This window comes from Juglans microcarpa x Juglans regia, chromosome 6D, assembly GCF_004785595.1.
Source record: "Juglans microcarpa x Juglans regia isolate MS1-56 chromosome 6D, Jm3101_v1.0, whole genome shotgun sequence".
Taxonomy (NCBI): domain Eukaryota; kingdom Viridiplantae; phylum Streptophyta; class Magnoliopsida; order Fagales; family Juglandaceae; genus Juglans; species Juglans microcarpa x Juglans regia.
The window spans coordinates 24893432-24918253 of record NC_054604.1 but is presented as its reverse complement, the minus strand read 5'-3'; the positions used below and the strand labels follow the sequence as shown (position 1 = coordinate 24918253).

Sequence of the window (24822 nt, the reverse complement as noted above, 5' to 3'; positions counted from 1 at the left end):
CAACCATGCTTCAGTGGCTTCCATCATGCTTGTTACTGAAATTGCGTACAACGTTGTAAGTGAAAGTAATAGGAGGGTTATTTTGGCATCAGTGATTTGCCATAGTTCCTTTCCTCGGCCACCCCCGCAACCTTTGTGTTCTTATGTGAAATGAAAGCAACCATTGTTTTAATTTTTTCTTTCCCCCCGATCAGTTTGGTAAGCTTCTTTGCAACAAAGTCATTTTTGCCTCATTTGGTAAGTTATTTTCCATATGGTAGTCGTGCTTTTATGGTGACTGCATATTTCAATTACGTAAGACTTTCTTATTCGTTCAACTCAAGCTATTTTATCAGAATATTTGCTTTGTTCTGGATTAATAGAAAAGTTGATGCTGAAAATGTGGTAGTTAACCAATATATTGCCTGCAGAGTTCAGCAATCCTAAGCTATGTTGTACCACCCGTTTGCCTCGTATTGATGGGATTATCATTTTAAGTATTGGGCCTTTATGTACTAGAATGTTGTAGATGATGTCATTCCTGATTGTACTGCTATGACTTTTTATAGGGGTTTTAAAAAAATCATAAGAACCAATTATCAGAATTTGATTCATGTTTGGTGATTCTCTATTATGAAATATCTCTAGCTAGTTCCTTTTTTGTTTGTTGTTGAGGTACAATGGTTGTTTTTTTTATTGCTTTTCTTGTTTAAACAAGAAAGTTTTCATGTTTCATTTACATGGAGAGGACGCTATTAAGGATTTTTTCAACCAATTTCTTGTTTGGGTTGATGCCTGATGGGTTGTTCTCTCTCTCTCTCTCTCTCTCTCTCTCTCTCTCTCTATGTTTTTTATTAGTTAAAAATTAAAATTTTCTTTTGTTCTTTAGAGAATCACCTTCAAAAACTGCAAATTGCAGTCTTGAGTGGTACCTAGTTATAAACAAAGAATTGCATAATCAATGCATCTATGATTTTTTTTGTTTATATTCATTTTGATTCAGCTACTTTTTTTTTCCCCTTTCATCTGACTCTTTTATTTTTAAGTTTTCTGTACACGTTGCAAAGGCTAAGATCCTTAATTGACGAAGCCCTACTAGATACTGAACAGAGATGAGTTAAGGTCAAGTCTAGGACTTCTAAACCAAGAAAGGAAATCCAGTCTTCCAATATTAAGGTATTTGTTAAAAAACTAGACTATATATTTATAGAAGATTAAATAGCTGGACCCTAGCTTTCACATAGCTGGAGCTTAATTTTCTCCTGAATGATTAAGCTTTGTTGTTATTTTTGTCTCATTGAACACAATATGTTCTTATCTATTCAATATAAGTCTTTTTTGTTAAGATGAGTAGTTTGCCATTATACCTGCTGTACTAAGGAATTAAATTACTGAGAGCAAAGGCTTTGAGTTGGAATACTATTCAAACTTATATTCCTCAGACTTTGCATGAACCAAAACTTGGAAATCTATAAATGTAACCAAAAATTATGTCAGATTACTGAGAGCAAGGGCTTTGTTATGATGTGTGAGTGCGTTGTGACTTTGGCAACGAACCTTCCTAATGATATGTAGAGCTACTAGTTACATTATTCATCAGTTTATCTTTCTACCTTGAGTTATATAATCTTTTAGGGTGTGAAGAAAGGAAAATAGAAGTATATATCTTTTTTTTTTTTTTTTTTGCTGCTTCGTATTTCTACTCTATGATGTAACTTGGATGAACCCGTTCAATTCTGAGATCCATGTTTGCTATGAATTTAGGGGTATTGGTTAAATGCTGAAATTTGGATGAATGTTTGAATGGACAACAAAGTTAATTGAGTCAAAGGTTAATTATAGCTGTACTAAATCACTGTGAATGGTTTGGTATGCTGGAGAAACGAACTTCTATCACTATCAAAAGCTGAATGCTTTGTTTAACTGTTGTATTTAATCTGTTTACCAATTTTTTTACACGTGGATTTATCATGAACTCTGCCTATGAACTTTATTTTTGTTTCTATCTGACATATACATTGTTAGAGGCCTGTCCCTGCAGTACTAGGGAGTTAGATTACTGGGAACAATGACTATGGGTTTGAATATTATTCAAACTCATGTTACTTGGAATTTGCATGAACCAAGGCTTGAAAAACTTCAAATAAACCAAGACTTATGTTAGATTACTGAGAATAAAGGCTTTGTTATGATGCGTGTGTGTATGTGATTTTTTCAATGATCGTTCCTAATGCTTTATAGAGTTACTAGAATATTGTTCATTTGTTCATATTATTTTAGTTCATCTTCTTTCAATGATGTTTCCTAAAGTTCAATTGTCCTTGACTTTATTTTCTTGTATTCAATTCAACACATAAAGTTTTAACTATCATACTATCATATGATTTAGAAGTACAAATTATATGTTATTGCCAAGCTAATATTCTTTAGGGGAAGATCTTTTGAATTAGTCCAAAGTACACTTTAGTTGCCTCATTTTATCATCATAATTGCCTAACGTCTTCCCTGATAACTATCACTAAAGTCTCTTGGATTCGACTATGTTAATCCATTTCTTAAGGAACTTTGGATTGCTTGCAGCCACATTAAGATGCAACTAGGTGTTGTGTTTTGGACTATGTCCGTTGCCATCATTGTAAGGCAAATAAAGATCAAAGAGAACTTTTTGTCATCAGTGAGAGTGCAGAGTGTGGGTATATAAATATATTAATTCTTTCTTTAGGAGATAGAAGGTGGGTTTTAAAACCCTGTGCATGTGTGCCTTTGGTGCCTCCTTTGTGGGTGTTGGTGTTCTTTTTTACAATGATATATGAGATTAACTCTATTTACATATATATTTTTCATGCAATATCAGGGATTTCTACATCCTTCTTCCAGAACCTATTTGCAGCTACAATTGATTTTGGAAAGCAAGATGAAGAAACAGTGCTTTTGGCAAAGTGTTAGCTAACTATGGGGGTAATAGCATTTTAATTAATTTGTTCTTGCTCTGTTATTGAATGGTTCACTATGTGCTTTATATAACTAATCTTTATGCGGTAAAAACTCAAGTATATATGCTTTAACAAGATTATGTTTATTTTTTTGATAGGTAATCAAAGATATTGTATTCATAGAAATAGGCAAAGCCCAGGTACACAGGAAGTATACATAAAAAATGCCTAGCTAGGGGTTACAATAGAAAGAAGAAGATCATAGACACTAAGTCCATTACCAACTATAGCCCCCGCCCATATGAATAATGACTTAAAAAAGAAAACTTTAAGCTCATCTATTGTTCTCTCTTGATCTTCAAAGCATCTAGCATTTCTCTCCTTCCAAATACACCAACACATACATATTGGTACCAATCTCCAAATTGCCGCTACCTGAGAGTCTCCGTATAGTCCTCTCCCGAGGAAATCCACCAATCTATTAGGCATAACCCAAGACAATCCGACTCTTAAGAAAAAATCTTCCCATAAAACCTTGGCCACCTCGTAGTGTAAAAGCAGATGATCAACCGACTCCCCATGCTTCTTACACATACAACACCAATTTAGGACAATAACCCGTCGTTTCCTCAAATTATCTGTGGTGAGAATCTTGTCCAAAGATGTTGTCCAGACAAAGAATGCTGCTTTTGAAGGAGCTTTCGTCTTCCATATACTCTTCCACTAGAACATAGACCTTCCGGAGTTCGTGAGCTTTTAGTAAAAAGAACTGACAGAGAAAATACCTTTTTTAGAATGGTTCCAATGCATCTTATCTCCAGAGCTCCCTGGAATATTTGTGGAATATAATGCCGCAAAGAACTCCATAATAGACTCCAACTCCCAATCATGGGGTGTCGTAATGAAATCAATATTCCATTGAGGGGTGCCGTTTGAGAAAACCAGAAGGTCGGCAAACAATGCGTCCTTTGCTCTAGCAAGCGCAAAGATGGCAGGGAAGGTATCTCATAGACAATGGTTACCACACCATATATCAAACCAAAAACGGACACGCGAACCATCACCTACAACAAAATGTTCATGTCCTCGAAAGGTCTTCCACAGGCGCCTTATGTTTTTCTACAAACCCACACCATAAGGGCCTCATACCTCATTCGAGCACCATCCTTCCCAAGCTTTCCCAAACTGAGAATCTATAATAGACTTCCATAAGGCCACCCTTTCATTTTGGTACCTCCACAACCACTTACCCAAAAGATCTTGATTAAATTTCATTAAGTGGCGGATCCCCAACCCTCTCCCTTAGATTGGTATACAAACTGTTGACCAATTAACTAGGTGGAATTTGAACTCTTCCCCTAATCCACTCCATAAGAAATCCCTTTGTAGCTTCTCAATGCGATTAGCCACTTTTGTGGGGAGCGAGAACAAAGACAAAAAATAGGTGGGTAGGTTAGAAAGAGTGTTTTTAATCAAAGTCAACCTACCACCTTTCGACAAGTATAGCCTCTTCTAGGCAGCCAATCTGCGTTCTACCCTTTCAACTACATCATTCCAAATCCTTTCAGATTTAAAAGAGGCTCCCAAGGGTAAGCCAAGATACTTCATAGGAAGCGAAAATATCTTGCATCCCAAGGTAGAAGCTAAAATCTCCACATCTGGGGCAGCCCCCGCTGGCACTATTTCTGATTTTGCGAGGTTAATGCTCAAACCTGACACAATTGCAAAACAAAGGAGTAGCGCTCTCAAGTCTTGGACTTGACCAAGGTGTGCACCACAAAAGATAAGCGTGTCATCGGCAAATAACAAGTGAGAAATGTTGAGATCGCCATTCCCCACCGAAAAATCATGGAGTAACCCACCATCCACCAGGCCCTCAATTATCTTACTGAGAGCTTCCATGACAAATAAGAAAAGAAGAGAAAGCAGATCTCCCTGTCTCAGGCCACGAGAGGAGTTGAAGAAACCCATCGGTGATCCATTTACCAAGATAGAGAAGCGCGCTGAGGAGATACAAAATTCTATCCATTTATGTCATTTTCTTCCAAAACCACATCTTCCAAGTAAGTAGAGAAGGAACTTCCAATTAACATGATCATATGCTTTCTCCATGTCTGACTTACAAAGTAGCTTGGGTTCTCTAGACTTCAAACGGCCATCCAAGACTTCATTTGCTATAAGTACCGAGTCAAGAATTTGTCTACCATTGACAAAAGCATTTTGCGGCTTCAAGATTAGTTTTTCCACCATCGAGCTTAGGGCCCGTTTATTTTCAGAGATGAGATGAGATGAGATGAGATTAAAGTTAAAAAGTTGAATAAAATAATGTTAGAATATATTTTTTAATATTATTTTTGTTTTGAGATTTGAAAAAGTTGAATTTTTTATTTTATTTTTTGTGGAGATTTGAGAAAGTTGTAATGATGAGGTCAGATGAGATGAGATGTTTTTCGAAAACAAACAAGGCTCACTTAGTCTATTAGCTAAAACTTTGGATAGAATCTTGTACATCCCATTCACAAGACTAATGGGAGGGTAGTCTCTCACATTCCTAGACCCTACCTTTTTAGGAATGAGGGCTAAAAATGTGGCATCGAGACTCTTTTCAAATCTAGCATTAGAATGAAATTCCTGAAAAACTTGCATAATATCTTCCTTGACCACGTCCCAACAAACTTGAAAGAAACCCAAAGAAAACCCGTCCGGACCGGGAGCCTTATCACTTGCCATACCTCTAATAACTTTGCTTACTTCCTCTTGTGTAAATGGCCTTTCTAACCACCCTGCACTCTGCTGGTCTAATGAGGAAAAAGACAAATCATCCACTCTCGGTCTCTAATTATGCTGTTCAGTAAAGAGTTGATGATAGTATTGTACAATGTTGTTTTTGATAACCGTCTGATCCGAAGAAGCTGCCCCATCTACCATCAATGTGTCAATAACATTGTTCCTCCTGTGAGAGTTAGCCATCCTATGGAAGAATTTCGTGCATTTATCCCCCTCCTTAAGCCAGAGTACTCTTGAATTCTGTCTCCATGAAATCTCTTCCATCAGAGTAATCATTTCAAGATCAACAACTACCTGTCTCTTGCGAATTTTATCAAGTTCGGAAAGGGTACTGGCCTCCTCCTTGCCTTCCAGACCCTGTAGTTCCTCCATAAGAGAGCACTTCTGCTGAAATACATTGCCAAAAATTTGTTCATTCCACTGCTTTAGATCCCGTTTCAGCGCTTTCAACTTTTTAGCCATAATGAAGCTGTGAGAGCTTTGAAAACTATAGGAAGTCCACCAATGTTTGACCCTGTCTACAAAACCGTCAGTTTTAAGCCACATATGCTCAAATTTAAAATATCTTCTGTCCCATTGGATGCCTTACAATCCAAGATGATGGAGAAGTGATCAGAGCATAAGCGAGGTAATCTTCTTTGAGTTACATCCGAGAAGTGTGACTCCCAATCGGGGGTAAGAAAAAATCTATCGATCCTCGACCAAGAAGGACAATCACGGTTGTTGGACCAGGTAAACGTGCCTCCTGATAGTGGAATGTCCATGAGCTCCTGTTTTGAAATGAAATCAGAAAAATCTCTTATGGCTGGAGTGATGTGAGAAGCTCCCGACCTTTTGCTTGGAAAGCGAGATATATTAAAGTCCCCCCAATGCAACTTGGAAGCTCCCACCAACTGACGACTCCCGCCAATTCGTCCCACAAAAATCTTCTCTCTGAATCAATGTTTGGGCCGTACACACCAGCGAAAGCCCATTTGAAACCATCTTCTAGATTAACAAAGGAGTATGCAACCGAGAAATCACCCACACACTCCTCCACCCTTTCCACCACCCTTGTGTCAAACATAATAAGAACTCCCCCAGATGCTCCTTTTGATGATAGGTAAGACCACCCAACATGTTGACCTCTCCATAAGCTGTGAACTACTTGTCTAGTAATAACTTCCAACTTAGTCTCTTGTAAACAAATGATGTCCCCTTTCCATTGGCGAAGTAAGTTTCGAACTTGGAGCTGCTTATTAGGATCATGCAGCCCCCTCACGTTCCAAGATAATATTTTTGGCTTCATGGGACAACCATTTTACCCCGCCCCTTACTACGCTCCCGAGTATAGCTCTTCTCACATCCATCCTCTTTTATTGCCCAATCTAGCCTTTTGAGTTCTCTTTCCATTTTTTTAGCGGAAGCCAACGATTGATCAGAGTTGGATTGGGCATTCACAGCCTCTACAGCGGTAAGTAGGGCCATAAATTCAGCTTCCAAATCCCCATAAGAAATTCCTACCATATGCTTAATGCCCATCGCTCTCTGGATAACCCAATCAGACACATTGGGATGAAAGGAGTAGAGTGGAGTAGGATCATCCTCCCCATCCCTATTAACAGTAAACAGAACCAAGGAGCCAGCATTTTCGAGTACACAGGGCTCTTCTACCATCTCCAATCTCGAAGAAAGAACCTGATCCGAAGAAGCAACCAACCCAGAGGGTGCCGGCGGCTCAGCAACCATCTCCAACAAAACCGCATGGGCTTCGATTGGGTTCTGACCAGCATGGGCTTCGACCACAGGGTTCAAAGACTCTACCTCTCGAGCCGAGATAGTGTCAAGGATGTAACCCAAGGGTGCGACTAGGCAGGTCGACCCATTCTGTGACAACGACAAACCTCTGGTGTCCAGAGAGCAGTCGGCGGCATCACTTAGACCCAGCCCTGTCGATCCCGTCGAAATCGTGCCAGTTAGTCGCACGCTGTCAGTGACGGAAGGGATGACGGTGACAGTGCCGGTAGGGTCGATGATGACCGGCGGCAAATTCTGTGGTGCCGGCGAGGGTACCGGCGAGCTAGGGAAACTCGAGCTTGAGGAGGAGGCTCGGGCCCGAGATTTTGTCTTAGGCCACCAGATGGGCATCGCGGGCCCAACGTAGGCCTCTTCATAAGGTAGAGCTTGCGGGCCCAATCCAACACAAGCCTCTTTCCTGCGCAAACCCAATCCAGCGGCCTCTTTCCCAGCCTTATCATAGCTTGCAGGCTTCCCATCGGCCTCTTTCCCACCCTTGCCCATTATCACACTTAAGCCCCAATCCACTTTATTCATAAGAGTGGATATTTCTTCTGAAAGACCTGACAGATGGCCTCTGACCTTCCACAACACTCCTTCAACATTGCCCAACATAGGACCTGCAACAAAGGCTCCCGTATCACCTTTGACAGCGATAGGTCTGCTAAAAAGATTTCCTACGCTACCCATCCTTTCACCTATAGCCTGATACCTGTCAGCCACAGTGTTAGAAACACTCCTTGCCTGCAAACTCAGTGCCTCTGCATATGAAGCTCCGTTAGAAGGAGGAAAACTCTCTTCCTCCAGTATGGAATCCTGCAAACCAGCAATATGGATGCTTCTAGAATGGTGGTCTGCGAGTTACCCAGATTATAAGCGAAGTCCTCCCAGCCATTGCCCTTCAAGCCTTCAGGAATCATCACCGATCCCCTCTTCTTCTCAAACCCGAGTTCTGCCAAGTGCAAGAAGCACCCCCTGGCATTTACGTGTCTTTGAATGGCAAGAACTCCATTTCCCATCCTCTTTTGCCTAAAGAAAGAGTCCCTTCGACGAGAGGCTAACCCTTCCTCCACCATTTGGACCACCCATGTAGCCAAAGCCCTTCTTACTACGATAGATGTAACCAATCTTCTACTACGTTCAGTGATACGTATAGTACTACCCCCTTCCCACGAGAAAACAAAAGATTTTGCTTCCACCTTGAACTTTCTAACGTACTCCATAATCAACACAGACTAAACAAGAACCAAATAGAAAAAGGAACCTAGGCAAAAGGTGAATCAACTTCGGCGAGAAGCACCGGAAATGAGGATACTGAAATGCATTAAGCTAACAGCATAAAAACCAAAAGCTCAGTATTATTTTTCCCATTAGAGTGATACGGAAGAGAAACTTAAGTTGAAATATGCATTCATTGGCCTCTAAAAAGACAAGCTAAAATGGGCGAACTAGAGATGCAAAAAAAAGGTATTGCAAAGGAAATAAATAAAAAAGAAGAGAAATACTAAGTTGAAAGGTTGTATAAGATTATGTTTATTAAAACCCACTTATAAGTTATTGCTGCTAAGCTTTATAATTTCTTTTCTTAAATGTAATCTTAGCGAGTTCACTGGACATAAAAACTCACACTCTCTCTCTCTGCCAAAATGATACTGAAACAATGAAAATTCCAATAAAATCTTCCTGGAGCCAAATTTATAATGATGCCTTTCTTAGCATACCAAAATAAAAGTATGCTTATCTTTAGATTAGGCCTGTACTAATTGAATGCTCCTATTCATTTTCTCTCTATTTCTTATGTGATATATATGTCTTCTAATTGCATGTGAAGTTGGTGGGAGACTTGAATGCACATTATATTCTTTCTCAATGTGAGAGATATTGCAAAATTACTTTGTTCATGTTTCTTATATTACATTTGAGTTGTTCTTGAAAAATGGCTTTTATTACTTCACCAGAATTTGCTTAACCTTTAGGATTAAAGTTTCTTTATTGTATATTACTTATATATTTATATATTATTAGCGTTCTCTTTATTATAGTCATTATTGGAGGTTTACTCTACTAACCACGAGTATACATTGATTGTGTCCTCTTCCTTTCCGGAATGGAAGAATGTGATAAGGTGCGAGTACCTTCCCCTTTATACATCATAAGCATGGTACCAATTTATTTGACTTTTATTCTTGCACAAAAAGTTGTGAGATGAAAAGGGCATGGGGGGCTTCTTCTATCCTCTTGTGAGTAAACTAAGGTAGGGGTGCTACCCGCATAGTGCAGGGCGGGGCGGGGTGGGGTTGAAATTGCACTCGGTCCCGCCCCCAGCTCAACCCAATGTCTAAATTTCTTTTAGACTCAGATTATAATATAATTTCAATTTATACATTTAAAAAAATTGAAATTGAAATTGAAAAATATAAATATAAATTGAAATTTATACATTTAAAACAAATAGAAACTTATTAGAGTTATATTTTGGATTAATTTGGCCTCCTAGGCCAACCAATATATCGAAGGCCAATGCAATATAATAGTCATACTTAAGCAATGTGAGACTTACTGTTAAGTCCCGAGTCGACCCATGACCCTACTCTCCATTGGTCAAGGTGTCGTGTCATACCTACTGGTTTGCTCGGGTAAGCTCATCATTTATCATCTCATCATCTTTTCATATGATCATGATCTCATCACATCTTCGTCTTCATAACCATCATGATCTATCTCGGTATTGTTAGTGAAATTTTTTGTTGTTGGTGTTTTATATTATTATTTTTGTTAATTTATTCTTAATGTGTGATGGTTGCAAAAGATTTTGTGATGATAGGTTGTGAGATGAAGTTATCTTGAAGTCGTTCTAAATTTACAAGTTCGATCTACTATTTAGTGCTTCAATCTTATAGATCTATTTTTAAAAAATTAAAATGAGTATTGTAAAATATTTGTATTGTAATTCAATTTCTCTATTATTATAATTATTAGTGGTTTATCCTCCTATCTGCAAATATATATGGGCAATGTTGCCTTTTACATTCTTGTGCAGATAAGGGGCTAGATATCTAACTTTTTGCAATGGAAGCACTCACTATCTTAACAAAGTATGAAAACCTTATATGGGTGGTTTACTGATGTTGGATTGGCACCACAACCATTTGACCACATTGTCCAACCCAACATTTTTTACAAAGAAAAAAAAAAATGTCCAATAAATCACACTAAGTTATAGATTTTATAAATGCAAACAAAAGTTAAAACAATGTAACAGATCAAACTAAACAAACTTACAGATAAAAAAAAATGTCAAATCCAATAAAAGCCAAAACAAACATACAAAATTATTGATCAAACTAGACAACGCAAAATCAAGTAATAATCGCACTGATCTGTAAATAGCACAAACCCTCTTTCATAGAACCACGGGCCACGGATGCGGACTTGGGTAAAAAAGAGATGAGCGGTAGATCTTTATGGCCCATGGTCGCATCTATTGGACATTAAACTTGTAGACCCGTCACCCATGATCGCAGTTGTTGGTCTCTAACTTACAGATCCAAAGCAACATCAAAGGTCTTGGGCCGTAGAGACAAACGACAACGGAGGGAAGTAATAGAGGAGGAGGAGAATAGGAGATGAGAAAGGAGAGAGAAGAGAGGACGGTGGCAACTGAGGTGTGGAAAGCTTGGAGGTAGGGGAAAGTGAAGATAGGGGAGAAAAGGAGAAAATGAAGGGAGGATGGCGGCTCGGAAAGATAGAAATGAGACGAGGCAGTGATAATGGTTTTTATAGTCAGGATATCGTTTTTGGCATATATGATGATACTATGATTTATATTGTTGTTATTATTATTATTGTCGTTATTATTATTATATATTTACATATATATATTTATTTATATTTAGGTCACGACTTTCACCCGGGCCGACCCATGGCTCTACTTTCCATCGGTCAAGGTCTCGTGTCATACCTACTGGTTTGCTCGAGTTAGCTCATCATTTATCATCTCATTATATTTTCATATCATCAGGATCTCATCACATCCCCATTTTCATAACCATCAGGATCTATCTCGGTATTGTTAGTGAAATTTTTTGTTGTTGGTGTTTTATATTATTGTTTTTGTTAATTTATTCTTAATGTGTGATGGTTGCAAAATATTTTGTGATAACAGGTTGTGAGATGAAGTTATCTCGAAGTGGTTATACAATTACAGGTTTGATCTACTATTTAGTGCTTTAATCTTATAGATCTATTTTTGTAAAATTAAAATAAGTATAATAAAATATTTGTATTGTTATTCACTTTCTCTATTAGTATAATTATTAATGGTTTATCCTGCTATCCACAAGTATATATGGGCAATGTTGCCTCTTACATTCTTGTGCAGATGAGAAACTAAATATCTCACTTTTTGCAATAGAAGCACTCACTTTCTTAGCAAAGTATGAAAACCTTATACTGGTGATTTATTGACAGCGGATTGGCGCCACCACTGTCTGACCACCTTGTCCAACCTAACATTATTTACAAAAACAAAAAATGTCCAACAAATCACACAAAGTAAAGTTATAGATTTCATAAATGCAGACAAAAGCTAAAACAAAGTAACAGATCAAACTAAACAAACTTACAAATAAAAAAAATGTCACAAATCCAACAAAAGCCAAAACAAACATACAAAATTACTGATCAAACTAGACAACAAACAAAATTAAGTAATAATTGCTCCGATCTGTGAATAGCACAGACCATCTCTGTATAGACCCACTAGCCTCGGTTGCAGACCTGGGTCATAAAGAGATGAGCGGTAGATCTTTATGGTCCATGGTCGCATCTATTGGACATTAAACTTGTAGATTCGTCACCCATGATCGTAGTTGTTGGTCTCTAACTTACAGATCTAAAGCAACATCAAAGGTCTTGGGATGTAGAGACCCATGACAATGGAGAGAACTAAGAAGCTGATACAGAGGAGGAGGAGAATATGAGATGAAAAAGGAGAGAGAAGAGAGGATGGTGGCAACTGAGGTGTGGAAAGCTTGGAAGGTAGGCGAAGGTGAAGATAGGGGTGAAAAGGAGAAAATGAAGGGAGGATGGCGGCTCGAAAAGATAGAAATGAGACGAGGGAGTGAAAATAGTTTTTATAGTTAGGATATTGTTTTTTAGTATAAATGATGATACTATGATTTATATTGTTATTATTATTATTATATATTTACAAATATATATATATATATATATATTCAGGTCCCGACTTTCACCCGACCCATGGCCCTACTCTACATCGGTCAAGGTGCCGTGACATACCTACTGGTTTGCTCGGGTTAGCTCATCATTTATCATCTCATCATTTTTTTATATCATCATGATCTCATTACATCCCCATCTTCATAACCATCAGGATCTATCTCGGTATTGATAGTGAAATTTTTTGTTGTTGGTGTTTTATATTATTTTTTTTGTTAATTTATTCTTAATGTGTGGTGGTTGCAAAACATTTTGTGATGTCTGGTTGTGAGATGAGGTTATCTCGAAGTAGTTATACAATTACATGTTCAATCTACTATTTAGTGCTTTAATTTTATAGGTCTAGTTTTTAAAAATTAAAATAAGTATTATAAAATATTTGTATTGTTATTCACTTTCTCTATTTGTATAATTATTAGTGGTTTATCCTGCTATCCACAAGTATATATGGGCAATGTTACCTTTTACATTCTTGTGCAGATGAGAGGCTAAATATCTCACTTTTTGCTATGGAAGCACTCACTTTCTTAACAAAGTATGAAAACCTTATATTGGTGATTTATCGATGCCGGATTGGCGCCACCACCGTCCAACCACCTTGTCCAACCCAACATTTTTTTCAAAAGCAAAAAATGTCCAACAGATCACACAAAGTAAAGTTATAGATTTTATAAATGCAAACAAAAGCTAAAACAATGTAACAGATCAAACTAAACAAACTTACAAATCAAAAAAATGTCATAAATCCAAAAAAAGCCAAAACAAACATACAAAATTACTGATCAAACTAGACAACAAACAAAATCAAGTAATAATCGCATCGTTTTGTGAATTTCACAGACCATCTTTGTATAGACCCACTTGCCACGAATACAAACTTGGGTCATAAAGAGATGAGCTGTAGATTTTTATGGCCCATGGTCGCATCTTTTAAACATTAAACTTGTAGACCCGTCACCCATGATAGTAGTTGTTGGTCTCTAACTTATAGATCCAAAGCAACAATAAAGGTCTTGGGTCTTAGAGACCCATGACAATGGAGAGAACTAAGAAGCTGACTTAAAAGAGGAGGAGAATAGGACATTAGAAAGGAGAGAGAAGAGAGGACGGTGGCAACTGAGGTGTGGAAAGCTTGGAAGGTAGGCAAAAGTTAAGATAGGGGAGAAAATGAAGGGAGGATGGTAGCTCGAAAGGATAGAAATGAGATAAGGGAGTGAAAATGGCTTTTATAGTTATGATATCGTTTTTTAGTATATATGTTGATACTATGATTTGTATTGTTGTTATTATTATTATATATTTACACATATATTTAGGTCTCGACTTTCACCCGACCCATGTCCCTACTCTACATTAGTCAAGGTGTTGTGTCATACCTACTGCTTTGCTCGGGTTAGCTCATCATGATCTCATCACATCCCCATCTTCATAACCTTCAAGTTCTATCTCGGTATTGTTTGTGAAATTTTTTGTTGTTGGTGTTTTATATTATCGTTTTTGTTAATTTATTCTTAATGTGTGGTTTCAAAAGATTTTGTGATGACAAGTTGTATGATGAAGTTATCTCAAAGTGGTTATAAAATTACAGGTTTGATCTACAATTTAGTGCTTTAATCTTATAGATCTATTTTTAAAAAATTAAAATTAGTATTGTAAAATATTTGTATTGTTATTCACTTTCTCTATTAGTATAATTATTAGTAGTTTATCCTGCTATCTACCAATATATATGGGCAATGTTGTCTTTTACATTCTTGTACAGATGAGAGGCTAAATATAAGACCTTTTGCAATGGAAGCACTCACTTTCTTAACAAAGTACGAAAACCTTATACTCGGGATTTATCTACGGCGGATTGGCACCACCACCGTCTGACCACCTTGTCCAACTCCACATTTTTTATAAAAAGGAAAAATGTCCATCAAATCACACAAAGTAATGTTATAGATTTTATAAGTTTAAACAAAAGCTAAAGTAAAGTAACAGATCAAACTAAACAAACTTACAGATAAAAAAAATGTCACAAATCCAACAAAAGCCAAAACAAACATGCAAAAATATTGATCAAATTAGACAAAAAACAAAATCAGGTAATAATCGCACCAATCTGTGAATAGTAGATACCATCTTTGTATAGACTCACTTGCCACGGTTGCAGACCTGGGTCATAAATAGATGAGCGGTAGATCTTTATGGCCGAGGGTCGCATCTATTGGACATGAAACTTGTAGACCCGTCACCCATGATCGTAGTTGTTGGTCTCTCTATCTTACGGATCCAAAGCAACAACAAAGGACTTAGGTCTTAGAGATCCACGGCAATGGAGAGAACTAAGAAGCTGACTTATAGGAGGAGGAAGTTAGGAGATGAGAATGGAGAGAGAAGAGAGGATGGTGGCAACTGAGGTGTGGAAAGCTTGGAAGGTAGGCGAAAGTGAAGATAGGGGAGAAAATGAAGGGAGGATGGCTGCTCGGAAGGATAGAAATGAGACGAGGGAGTGAAAATGGTTTTTATAGTTAGGATATCATTTTTTAGTATATATGATGATACAATTATTTATATTGTTGTTATTATTATTATATATTTACATATATATAATATGTTTTTTAGTTAGTATACATAGTTAGGATATCGTTTTTTAGTTAGGTCCTGACTTTCACCCGAGCCGACGCATGGCCCTACTCTACATCGGTCAAGGTGTCATGTCATACCTATTGGTTTGCTCAGGTTAGCTCATTATTTATCATCTCATCATCTTTTCACATCATCATGATCTCATCACATCCCATCTTCATAACCATCAAGATCTATCTCGGTATTGTTAGCGAAATTTTTTGTTGTTGGTGTTTTATATTATTATTTTTGTTAATTTATTCTTAATGTGTGGTTGCAAAAGATTTTCTGATGATAGGTTATATGATGAGATTATCTCAAAGTGGCTAAAAATTACAGGTTCGATCTACAACTTAGTGCTTCAATCTTATAGATCTATTCTTAAAAACTTAAAATAAGTATTGTAAAATATTTGTATTGTTATTCACTTTCTCTATTATTGTAATTATTAGTTGTTTATCCTGCTATCCACAAGTATATATGGGGCAATGTTGCCTTTTATATTCTTGTCAGATGAGAGGCTAAATATCTAACTTTTTGCATTGGAATCATTCACTTTCATAACAAAGTATGAAAACCTTATACTGGTGGTTTATCGACGGCGAATTGGCGCCACCATCGTCCGACCACCGTATCCAACCCAACATTTTATACAAAAAAAAAAAAAGTCCAACAAATCACACAAAGTAAAGTTATAGATTTTATAAAAGCAAACAAAAGCTTTACAAAGTAATAGATGAAACTAAACAAACTTACAGATAAAAAAAAGGTCACAAATCCAGTAAAAGCCAAAAAAAACATACAATATTACTGTTTAAACTGTGCAACAAACAAAATCAAGTAATATTTGCATCGATCAGTGAATAGCACGTATCATGTCTGTATAGACCCCCAGGCCACAAATGCAGACCTGGGTCCAAAAGAGATGAGAGGTAGATCTTTATGGCCCATGGTCGCATCAAATTGACACTAAACTTGTAGACCCGTCACCCATGACCGTAGTTGTGTGTCTCTAACATAAAGACCCAAAGCAACATCAAAGGTCTTTGGTCGTTGAGACCCACGATAACGGAGAGAACTAGGAAGCCGACGTAGAGGAGGAGGAGAAAAGGAGATGAGAAAGGAGAGGGAATAGAGGAGGGTGGCAATTGGGGTGTGGAAAGCTTGGAAGGTAGGGGAAAGTTAAGATAGGGGTGAAAATGAGAAAATGGTGGCTTGAAAGGATAAAAATGAGATGAGGTGAAAATGGTTTTTATAGTTAGGATATCGTTTTTTAGTATATATGATGATACTGTGATTTATATTGTTATTTTTATTATTATATATTTACATTATTATATATTTATTTATACTTAGGTCCTGACTTTCACTCGAGCCGACCCATGGCCCTACTCTCCATCGATTAAGGTGTCGCGTCAAACCTACTGGTTTGCTCTGGTTAGCTCATCATTTGATCTGATCACACTCCCATCTTCATATCCATCATGATTTATCTCGATATTGTTAGTGAAATTTTTTGTTGTTGGTGTTTTATATTATTGTTTTTGTTAATTTATTCTTAATGTGTGGTTGCAAAAGATTTTTTGATGACAGGATGTATGATGAAGTTATCTCGAAGTGGTTAGAAAATTCTAGGTTCGATCTACAATTTAGTGCTTCAATTTTATAGATCTATTTTTAAAAAAATTCAAATAAGTATTGTAAAATATTTGAATTGTTATGCACTTTCTCTATTATTATAATTATTAGTGGTTTATCCTACTTTCCACAAGTTATATGGGCAATGTTGCCTTTTACATTCTTGCGCAGATGAGAGGCTAAATATTTGACCTTTTACAATGGAAGCACTCACTTTCTTAACAAAGTATGAAAACCTTATACTGGTGGTTTACCGACGGCGGATTCGCCACAAGCGTCCGACCCCTATGTCTAATCCAACATTTTATACAAAAATAAAAAAATGTGCATCAAATCACACAAAGTAAAGTTATAGATTTTTTAAAAGCAAACAAAAGTTAAAACAATGTAACAAATCAAACTAAACAAACTTACAGATAAAAAAAAATGTCACAGATCCAATAAAAGTCAAAACAAACATACAAAATTACTGATCAAAATAGACAACAAACAAAGTCAAGTAATAATAGTACCAATCTGTGAATAACACATATCATCCTTGTATAGACACACGGGCCACAGATGCAGCAGACCTAGTTCAAAAAGTGATGAGTGGAAGATTTTTATGGCCAATGGTCGCATCTATTGGACATTAAACTTGTAAACTTGTCACCCCTGATTGCAGTTGTTGGTCTCTAACTTACAGATCCAAAGCAACATCAAAGATCTTGGGATGTAGAGACCCACGACAATGGATATAAGTAAGAAGCCAACTTACAGGAGGAGGGAATAGGAGGTGAAAAAGGAAGGAGAAGAGAGGACAGTGGCAACTGGGCGTGGAAAGCTTGGAAGGTAGGGGAAAGTGAAGATATGGGAGAAAATGAGAAAATGACGGCTTGAAAGGATAGAAATGAGTCGAGGGAGTGAAAATGGCTTTTATAGTTAGGATATCGGTTTTTAGTATATATGATGATACTATGATCTATATTGTTGTTTTTATTATTATATATTTAAATATATATATTTATTTATACTTAGGTCCCGACTTTCACCCGAGTTGACCCATGGCCCTACTCTCCATCGGTCAAGATGTTGCGTCATACCTACTAGTTTGCTCAGGTTAGTTCATCATTTATCATCTCATCATCTTTTCATATCATCTTGATCTATCTTGGCATTGTTAGTGAATTTTTTTGTTGTTGGTGTTTTATATTATTGTTTTTGTTAATTTATTCTTAATGTGTGGTTGTAGAAGATTTTGTGATGACAGGTTGTATGAAGTTATCTCGAAGTGGTTCAAAAATTACAGGTTCAATCTTACCATTTAGTGCTTCAATCTTATAGATCTATTCTTAAAAAATTAAAATAAGTATTGTAAAATATTTGTAATGTTATTCACTTTCTCTATTATTATAATTATTAGTGATTTATCTTGCTATCCACAAGTATATATAGGCAATGTTGACTTTTACATTCTTGTGCAGATAAGAGGCTAAATATCTAACTTTTTGCAATGGAAGCACTCACTTTCTTAACAAAGTAGGAAAATCTTATACTGGTGGTTTACCGATGGCGGATTGGCGCCACCACCGTTTGACCACCATGTCCAACCAAACATTTTATACAAAAGAAAAAATGTCCATCAAATCACACATAGTAAAGTTACAGATTTTATGAAAGGAAACAAAAGCTAAAACAAAGTAACAGATCAAACTAAACAAACTTACAGATTAAAAAAAATGTCACAAATCTAGTAAAAGCCCAAACAAACATACAAAATTACTGATCAAACTAGACAACAAACAAAATCAAGTAATAATTGCTCCGATCTGTGAATAGCACAGACCATCTCTGTATAAACCCACTAGCCACGAATGCAAACCTGGGTCATAAAGAGTAGAGCGGTATATCTTTATGCCCCATGGTCGCATCTATTGGACATTAAACTTGTAGACCCGTCACCCATGATCGTAGTTGTTGGTCTCTAACTTATAGATCCAAAGCAACATCAAAGGTCTTGGGTCGTAGAGACCCACGACAACAGAGAGAACTAAGAAGACGACTTAGAGGAGGAGGAGAATAGGAGATGAGAAGGGAGAGTGAAGCGAGGATGGTGGCAACTGAGGTGTGGAAAGCTTGGAATGTTGGGGAAAGTGAAGATAAGGGAGAAATGGTGAAAATGAAGGGATGATAGCTGCTCGGAAGGATAGAAATTATACGATGGAGTGGATAGAAATTAGACGATGGAGTGAAAATGGTTTTTATAGTTCGGATATCCTTTTTTAGTATATATGATGATACTATGATTTATATTGTTGTTATTATTATTTTATATTTACATATATATAATTATATATAGGTCCCGACAATCACCTGAGCCGAACCCATGGCCTTACTCTCCATCGGTCAACTTGTCGTGTCATACCTACTGATTTGCTTAGGTTTCATCATTTATCAACTCATTATCTTTAAACATCATCATGATCTATCTCGGTATTGTTTGTGAAATGTTTTGTTGTAGGCATTTATATTATTGTTATTGTTAATTTATTCTTACTGTGTGGTTGCAAAAGATTTTGTGATGACAGGTTGTGAGATGAAGTTATCTCGATGTCGTTATAAAATTACAGGTTCGATCTACTATTTAGTGCTTCAATCTTATAAATCTATTTTTACAAAAAATTACAATAGGTATTGTAAAATATTTGTATTGTTATTCACTCTCTCTATTATTATAATTATTAGTGGTTTATCCTGCTATCCACAAGTATGTATGGGCAATGTTGCCTTTTACATTCTTGTACAAATGACAGGCTAAATATCTCATTTTTTGCAATGGAAGCACTCACCTTCTTAACAAAGTATGAAAATCTTATACTGGTGGTTTATTGTCGGCGGATTGGCGCCACCACCATCCAACCAGCTTGTCCAACCCAACATTTTTTACGAAAAAAAATGTCCAACAAATCTCACAAAGTAGAGTTATAGATTTTATAAATGCAAGCAAAAACTAAAACAAAGTAACAGATCAAACTACTTACAGAGAAAAAAACGTCACAAATCCAATAAAAGCCAAAACAAACATACAAAATTACTGATAAAACTAGAAATCAAATAAAATCAAGTAATAATCGCACCGACTATCTCTGTATTGACCCACTGGCCACAGATGCACATTGGTCAAAAAGAGATGAGCGGTAGATCTTTTTGGCCCATGGTCGCATCTATTGGACAATAAACTTGTAGACCCGTCACCCATGATCGTAGTTGTTGGTCTCTAACTTATAGATCCAAAGCAACATGAAAGGTCTTGGGTTGTTGAGACTCACGACAACGGAGAGAAATAAGAAGCCGATGTAGAGGAGGAGGAGAATAAGAGATGAGAAAGGAGAGGGAAGAGAGGACGGTGGCAACTGAGGTGTGGAAAGCTTGTAAGGTAGGGGAAAGAGAAGACAGGTGAGAAAAGGAGAAAATGGAGTATGGCGGCTCGGAAGGATAGAAATGAGACGAGGGAGTGAAAATGGTTTTTATAGTGAGATATCATTTTGTAGTATATATGATGATACTATGATTTATATTATTGTTATTATTTTTAAATATTTACATATATATGTAAATTTATTTATATTTAGGACCCGACTTTCACCCGAGCTGACCCATGGCCCTACTCTCCATCGGTCAAGGTTTCGTGTCATCCCTAGTGCTTTGCTCGGGTTAGGTCATCATTTATCATCTCATCATATTTTCATATCATCATGATCTCATTACATCTCCATCTTCATAACCATCATGATCTATCTCGGTATTGTTTGTTACATTTTTTGTTGTAGACGTTTATATTATTGTTATTGTTAATTTATTCTTATTGTGTGGTTGCAAAAGATTTTGTGATGACAGGTTGTGAGATGAAGTTATCTCGATGTCGTTATAAAATTACAGGTTCGATCTACTATTTAGTGCTTCAATCTTATAAATCTATTTTAAAAAAAAATTAAATAAGTATTGTAAAATATTTGTATTGTTATTCACTTTCTCTATTATTAAAATTATTAGTGGTTAATCCTGCTATCCACAAGTTTATATAGGCAATGTTGCCTTTTACATTCTTGTGCAGATGAAGGCTAAATATCTAACTTTTTGCAATGGAAGCACTCACTTTCTTAACAAAGTATGAAAACCTATTACTGGTGGTTTACTGACGGCGGATTGGCGCCACCACCATCCAACCACCTTGTCCAACCCAACATTTTTTACGAAAAAAAAAATGTCCAACAAATCTCACAAAGTAAAGTTATAGATTTTATAAATGCAAACAAAAGCTAAAACAAAGTAACAGATCAAACTACTTACAGATAAAAAAAATGTCACAAATCCAATAAAAGCCAAAACAAACATACAGAATTAATGATAAAATTAGATATCAAACAAAATCAAGTAATAATCGCACCGACTATCTCTGTATTGACCCACTTGCCACGGATGCAGATACGGGTCAAAAAGAGATGAGGGTAGATCTTTTTGGCCCATGGTCGCATCTATTGGACAATAATCTTGTAGATCCATCACCCATGATTGTAGTTGTTGGTCTCTAACTTATAGATCCAAAGTAACATGAAAGGTCTTGGGTCGTTGAGACTCACGACAACGGTGAGAACTAAGAAGCCGACGTAGAGGATGAGGAGAATAGGAGATAGGAGAGGGAAGAGAGGATGGTGGCAACTGAGGTGTGGAGAGCTTGTAAGGTAGGGGAAAGAGAAGATATGGGAGAAAAGGAGAAAATGAAGGGAGGATGGCGGCTCGGAAGGATAGAAATGTGACGAGGGAGTGAAAATGATTTTTATAGTGAGATATCATTTTGTAGTATATATGATGATACTATGATTTATATTGTTGTTATTATTTTTAAATATTTACATATATATGTAAATTTATTTATATTTAGGATCCGACTTTCACCCGAGCTGACCCATGGCCTTACTCTCCATCGGTCAAGGTTTCGTGTCATTCCTACTGCTTTGCTCGGGTTAGGTCATCATTTATCATCTCATCATCTTTCCATATCATCATGATCTCGTCACATCTCCATCTTCATAACCATCATGATCTATTTCGGTATTGTTTGTGAAATTTTTTGTTGTAGGCAGTTATATTATTGTTATTGTTAATTTATTCTTATTGTGTGGTTGCAAAAGATTTTGTGATGACAGGTTGTGAGATGAAGTTATCTCGATGTCGTTATAAAATTACAGGTTCGATCTACTATTTAGTGCTTCAATCTTATAAATCTATTTTTAAAAAATTAAATAAGTATTGTAAAATATTTGTATTGTTATTCGCTCTCTCTATTATTATAATTATTAGTGGTTTATCCTATCCACAAGTATATGGGGCAATGTTGCCTTTTACATTTTTGTGCAAATGAGAGGCTAAATATCTCATTTTTTGTAATTGAAGACCTTCTTAACAAAGTATGAAAACCTTGTACTGGTGGTTTACAGACGGTGGATTGGCGCCACCACTGTCTGAGCACCTTTTCCAACCCAACAATTTTTACAAAAAAAAATATCCAACAGATCACACAAAGTAAAGTTATTGATTTTATAAATGCAAACAAAAGCTAAAACATTGTAACAAATCAAAAGCTAAAAATATGTCACAAATCCAATAAAAGCCAATACAAACGTACAAAATTACAGATCAAACTAGACAACAGACAAAATCAAGTAATAAAAGCACCGATTTGTGAATAGCACTGACCATCTCTACATAGACCAATGGGACACCAATGCGGACCTGGGTCAAAAAGAGATGAGCGGTAGATCTTTATCACCCATGGTTTAAACTTGTAGACTCGTCACCCATCATCGCAATTGTTGGTCTCTAACTTGTAGATCCAAAGCAACATCAAAGGTCTTGGGTCGTTGAGACCCACAACAACGGAGAGAACTATGAAGCCGACTTAGAGGAGGAGAATAAGAGATGAGCAAGGAGAGAGAAGAGAGGACGGTGGCAACTGAAGTGTGGAAAGCTTGGAAGGTAGGGGAAAGTAAAGATAGGGGAGAAAAGGAGAAAATGAAGGGAGGTTGGTGGCTCGAAAGGATAGAAATGAGACGAGGGAGTGAAATTAGTTTTTATAGTTAGGATATCGTTTTTTAGTATATATGATGATACTATGATTTATATAGTTGTTATTATTAGTAAAAATTTACATATATATATATGTTTATTTATATTTAGGTCCCGACTTTCGCCTGAGCCTACCCATGGCCCTACTCTCCATCGATCAACATGTCGTGCCATACCTATTGGTTTGCCAGGGTTAGCTCATCATTTATCATCTTTTCTTATCATCATGATCTCATAACTTCCCCATCTTGATAACCATCATGATCTATCTCGATGTTTTTAGTGAATGTTTTTTTTTTTTTGGTGTTTTATATTATTGTTTTTGTTAATTTATTCTCCATGCGTGGTTGCAAAAGATTTTTTGATGACAGGTTGTGAGATGAAGTTATCTCGAAATCGTTGTAAATTTATAGGTTCGATCTACTATTTAGCGTTTCAATCTTATAGATCTATTTTTCAAAAATTAAAATAAGTATTGTAAAATATTTGTATTGTTATTTACTTTCTCTATTATTATAATTATTAGTGGTTTATCTTGCTATCCACAAGCATATATGGTTAATGTTGCCTTTTACATTCTTGTGCAGATGAGAGGCTAAATATCTCATTTTTTTGCAATGGAAGCTATCACTTTCTTAGCAAAGTATGAAAACCTTATACTGGTGGTTTATTGATGGTGGATTGTCACCACCATCGCCCGACCACCTTGTCCAACCCAACAGTTTTTACAAAAAAAAAAAATGTCCAACTAATCACACAAAGTAAAGATATGGATTTGATAAATGCAAACAAAAGCTAAAACAAAGTAACAGATCAAACTAAACAAACTTACAGATCAAAAAAATGTCACAAATCCTATAAAAGCCAAAACAAAAATACAAAATTACTGATCAAACTAGACAACAAACAAAATAACGTAATAACACACCGATCTATGAATGGCACAGATCATCTTTGTATAGACCCACGGGCCACAGATGCAGACTTGGGTCAGGAAGAGATGAGCGGTAGATCTTTACAACCCATGGTTACATCTATTGGACTTTAAAGCAACAACAAAGGTCTTGGGTCGCAGTTGTTGGCCTCAAACTTATCGATCAAATGCAACGGCAAAGGTCTTGGGTCGTAAAGACCCACGACAACAGAGAGAACTAAAAAGCCAACTTAGAGAGAGAGATGGGAGGGTAGTGGCAATTGAGGTGTGGAAAGCTTGGAAGGTTGGGAAAAATGATGAAAGGGGAGAAAAGGAGAAAATGAAGGGAGGGCAGTTTGGAGAAAATGAGGGAGGACAACGGAGAGAACTAAGAAGTCGACACAGAGGAGGAGTAGAATAGGAGATGAGAAAGGAGAGAGAAGAGAGGATGGTGGCAACTGAGGTGTGGAATGCTTGGAAGGTAGGGGAAAGTGATGAAAGGGGAGAAAAGGAGAAAATGAAGGGAGGATGGCGGTTCGGAAGTATAGAAATGAGATGAGGGAGTGAAAGTGGTTTTTATAGTTAGTATATCGTTTGTTTTTGTATATATGATGATACTATGATTTATATTGTTGTTATTATTATTAAATATTACATATATATATATTTATTTATATTTAGGTCCCGACTTTCACCCGAGCCGACCCGTGGCCCTACTCTCCCTCGGCCAAGGTTTCGTGTCATCCCTACTGCTTTGCTCGGGTTAGCTCATCATTTATCATTTCATCATCCTTTTATATCATCATGATCTCATCACATCCCCATCTTCATGACCAT

At 36.6% G+C, this 24822-nt stretch overlaps 2 long non-coding RNA genes across 4 annotated transcripts; one reads left to right on the top strand and one right to left on the bottom strand.

The window, feature by feature from the left end:
- Positions 1 to 812: 812 nt before the first annotated feature.
- LOC121234130 lies at positions 813 to 24707 on the top strand. 3 transcript variants are annotated; one of them, XR_005934311.1, is made up of 5 exons: positions 813 to 1155; positions 2834 to 2937; positions 15363 to 15443; positions 19520 to 19576; positions 24667 to 24707. It is a non-coding gene; the product is annotated as an uncharacterized LOC121234130 (long non-coding RNA). The 3 variants fall into 3 exon arrangements; XR_005934310.1 differs by lacking the exon at positions 24667 to 24707 and adding an exon at positions 20579 to 20903; XR_005934309.1 differs by lacking the exons at positions 19520 to 19576; positions 24667 to 24707 and having other exon boundaries at positions 15363 to 15618.
- Positions 18109 to 19603, bottom strand: LOC121234131. Its single transcript, XR_005934312.1, has 3 exons — positions 19504 to 19603; positions 18793 to 18797; positions 18109 to 18180 (listed from the first exon to the last, which is right to left on the bottom strand). It is a non-coding gene; the product is annotated as an uncharacterized LOC121234131 (long non-coding RNA).
- Positions 24708 to 24822: the final 115 nt, after the last annotated feature.